This window comes from Bison bison, unplaced genomic scaffold (assembly GCF_000754665.1).
Source record: "Bison bison bison isolate TAMUID 2011002044 unplaced genomic scaffold, Bison_UMD1.0 scf7180017864098, whole genome shotgun sequence".
NCBI classification, from domain to species: Eukaryota; Metazoa; Chordata; class Mammalia; order Artiodactyla; family Bovidae; genus Bison; species Bison bison.
The window spans coordinates 4226281-4230884 of NW_011494670.1; positions in this window are offsets into that span (position 1 = coordinate 4226281).

Consider the following 4604-nt stretch of genomic DNA (forward strand, 5'->3'; position numbering starts at 1 on the left):
CCTTTACATGAGGTTTGGGAGTCTGACTCAGAAAAAAAGCAGTTCTGTGTCAGAGAATGAGGAAGCTGGTGTTGAGGAAGAGATTTGTGGTGAGGCCAGATCAGTGTTTATGCTCCTCACCTTTATCTGTTACCTGCCTCCAGCTGACTGGATACTGGGAGACTGGACGGAACATGTTGGCGGGAGAATCACTGGTGAATCTGAAGCAGGCGGAGGCAGCTTTAGTAAGATATGCCATTGCCGACTCTCAGGTATTTTTGATTGTCTGAGTCGTTCAGTCGCTAGGTCGTGTCCAACTCTTTGTGACCCCATGAATGCAGCCCACCAGGGTACTCTGTCCATGGGATTTTCCAGACAAGAATACTGGAGTGGGTTGCCATTTCCTCCTCTACGGGATCTTTCCCACCCAAGAATCAAACCTGTCTCCTGCATTGCAGGTGGATTCTTTACCAGCTGAGCCACTAGCAATGTCCAAATTGGCAAGTGATATGCCAGTTTATAGAGGCTTGAAGATGAAAAGGAAATGGAAACCAGTTTTTCCCATTGTTCTCATCCAAGCAGATTAGTGGCAACCTCAAAAAAAGCAACTATGGAAGGAAATTGCCTCTGAGGCCTGATTTAAGATCTTGCTGATGATGTCCAAGGCTTTAGAATTGTCATAAAACTAGCTTTTATCGATGCACTTCTCATTATTGTAAATGCTTTGTGCTTATGAGACCCTGTACCCATGGCCACAAATGCTCATAGAGGCTACTTGACCCTGGGGTGTGTCTTGGACCCATGGTGACAATTCTGGTTTTTTGGAACTAGTGCAAAATATTCCAAAATGAAACAGCCTTCGCCTTCCTATCTGAGTACCTCCAAAATCTTTCCTCTCTCTGGATTCCCCACCCCACCTTCCCTGATTTGCACAAGGACAAACGAAGGTGCTGTAGCTGACATCACAATAAATGATGAGCTGGTGCCCCTGGAGCAAACCATGATAAATGTGGAGGCGCGGGGCATAGAATAATTATGTTGATTTCCGATTAGCCTGAGTGACAAGTTCGGAAAACTAGTTAAACCAAGAAAGGCCTTCGATACTGGCAAACTTGCTGCTCTGCCTATTACTGTCACCCCTTCTGAGCTCAGGTTAGAAAGATAAAACTTTCTCCTCGCTGGTCACACCCTCCCCCCACTAGTCAGAGGAGGTGAAGGTCCCTCAGACGTGTGGCCGCTGGGTTTATCCTTTAGGCAGGACATGAGTTTCGTTTAATCAGGAGAAAATTATCTTTGAACTGTTTGATCTCTGCTGTCACTAAGCATGGTAGTTCCTCTGAGGTCTCTGAGGGCAGTGTGCCTGGGTTCAGATCCCAGCGCTGACACCTGCTAGCACTGTAACCTTTCACAAATTATTTTATTTCTCTGTGCCTCAGTTTTCTTATCTGAAAAGTAGCCCCTGCCTTGTTGGTGAGGATTAAATGCATTGGTTATCTGAGTCCGTTTAGACTGCTATCACAAACTACCACAGATTGGGTGACTTGACCAACATTTCTTTCTCACATTTCCCAAGACTGGGAAGTCCAAAATCAAGTTGATGGAAGATTCGACATATGGTAAAGACCTGCAGCCTGCTTCATAGACATCCGTCTTCTGTGACCTCACATTCGAGGGGCAAGGAAGCAAACTGGGGCATCCTTTATCAGGGCACTCACCCCAATCACCTCCCAGAGTCCCCACCTCCTGATACTGTCACACTGGGGATTAGGTTCCCACGTATGAATTTGGGAGGTAGCGGGGCACAAACACTGAGCCCATAGCACCGATACATATACAGTGCTTGGTGTGCCTTAAGAATTCAGTGCATGTTGACAGTTATTTCGTTTTGTTACTCTTAGCACCACCTTTGTGAGCCCAGCTCCTCTGATGGGGAAATCAATTCCTGCCCTCACAGATTCCCTTCCTATTTGGACTGACTGCTCCCGAAGCAAAGGTGTGGGCTGAGTTATATGGCATTTCTCAATTATTAATCCATTATTTAATCAGTCAGTAAAGATCTCGCAGTTCACACAAAAGGATAGCATGAACGTCTTTCATTCGGGGAATGGACTGAGTTGACTGATCTCTAGAGGCTGAATGTCTTGCCGGTGGGGCACAAGCTGTCCAACACAGTCACCAAACAAAGCGTGTGACAAGCACAGAGAGATGGAATACATTTATGGTGTTCATGTAGGGTTCCCTAGAGTCACATCAAGTATCAGTCTCCCTAAAAAGATTGGGAACCAAATCAAACCTGGTATCAGAGTGGAACATCTCTTTCCAAGGCACCTTATAATCAGGCATGACTCCAAGTCACGTAATCTGCAAAACAGAGATAATTACACCTGCCTGCTCTATGTCGCACAGAGACAGGGTAAGGATTAATTAAATAATGACTGCCAAGAACACCGAGCTCCTTGGAGATAAATATTCTACAAATGCAATCTTAGATTATTATTCAGAATTCCATTCTGTAAATATCAGGACAGAACTTCAGCTTATGAGACCCAGACCACATGAGCATGGCTAGAAGTCACTCAGAGGATAGAAAGCCTGTCTGGAAAATTCCTGACCACCAGACTAACACAATATTAAGCTTTGCTTTGTATGGTCACACACAACTCAACAGATGCTTTCTTAACTGTTATCAGAGTCTCACACCAGGCACTCAGATTTGGAGTTACAGCTTCAGTGGTGATGTTGCTCCCTTCCAAAAGAAAATCTCTCCAATGGTTAGGACCTTCTTCAGCTGATCCCTCTCCAGGCGACTTTCTCCTCTTCACAGCAGAGTGACCAAATATCCAACTTTGCTCAGAATACAGGACTTTTAATGCTAAAATCAAGATAGTCCTGGGAAAGTTGGGTGGGTGGTCACCCTAACATGCTGCTGATAGTAATGACACTAAATTGCTTTAGTGACCTCCGGGATTTATTTCTGGCAACTTGTTCCATAAAATACTAGTTTTGACAATAATATTAAGAATGAATTTTGTCGATGGTGTAGTTTTGAATACTTAACGCTTAACACTCACTGTGACTCCTGAAGGAAGGCATTAGCATCATATCCACGTGACAGCTGAGGCACATGGAGATAAAGGAATTAGCTTCATGTTACACAGCTAGTGAATCGGCAGGGCTGGGGTTCCAACCCAGGGGGCTTGGTGCAGGCCCAGGCTCTGAAGTACCACATTGTACTGCCCCTCTGGAACTTTCAGAGTCAGAGTTGATGACTGGCCTTAAAAAAGCCATTTTTTCCCTTTATTTCTATTATTTCAAAATATTTTTATTATTTCTAAACATTTCCTTTATTTATATTATAACAGCTCAATAAACAAAGGGTACCAATATAGAATGTGTGCGTGTGTGCATGCCGTCGCTTCAGTCGAGTCTGACTTCATGACCCCTTTATACTGTAACCCTCCAGGCTCCTCTTTTCACGGACTTCTCCAGGCAAGAACACTGGAGTGGGTTGCCATGCCCTTCTCCAGGGGACCTTCCTGACCCAGGGATTGAACCTGTGTCTCTTTATGTCTCCTGCATTGGCTAGTGTTCTTTACCACTAGCACCACATGTATATATACATGCACATACACAAGCCTCTATTTCTCCCATTAAAAATACAAACAAGCTTAGGTTTCCCTATGCCAGATGGTCAACAAATCTGTTATCTCCCTTTTGAGTGTTCCTCTTCCACTGAGGCTACAGGCTGCACATGACATATGAGGAGTTAGCTACATGGAATCATGGAGGAGGGAGTAAAGTTCTCTGCCACCATTCCCGCCACTGTATTCTGTTATTGCCCATTGGCTCTCCTGGAAACTGGCCCCAGGCCGAGCCATCACAGCATCACAACAGACTGAGCCAGCACTGGCGTGGTCTCTGCTCTCTGGGATGGCCCAGACAATCTCTGTGTCAGAAATGATCACAGACAACACTCCTTGCTTGCTTGCTGGCATCACAGCTCTCTAGGTCAGAACTGTGTCAGAATCCTGCCAGACATCTGTCCCTGATGGATACAGACCCTTCTTCCCTCTCTCCCCAAAGACTCAGGTATCTTGGGATTACGTTGCTTTTACTTTTTCAAATCTCAGTTAAAAAGTGCTGATTACTTCTTTCCACTGCAGTTGACTTATCTCCTCACAGGTCTAAGGACAGCACTTAGCTCTGCTGCCTACAAAATGCTATAGGCTGGGTGACTTAACAGAGATTTATTTTCTCATGGTTCTGGAGGTCTGATCAGGGCACCATGCTGGGTTGTGGTGAGACCTCTCTTTCTGGTTTGCAAAAAGTCACGTTCTTGCTGTGTCTTCACATAGTGAAGAGAATGCTTTTGTGTTTCCTTCTTCAGTTCAGTTCAGTTCAGTCACTCAGTCGTGTCTGACTTTTTGTGACCCCATGAATCACAGCACACCAGGCCTCCCTGTCCATCACTAACTCCCAGAGTTCACTCAGACTCACGTCCATCGAGTCAGTGATGCCATCCAGCCATCTCATCCTCTGTTGTCCCCTTCTCCTCCTGCCCCCAATCCCTCCCACCATCAGAGTCTTTTCCAATGAGTCAACTCTTCGTGTGAGGTGGCCAAAGT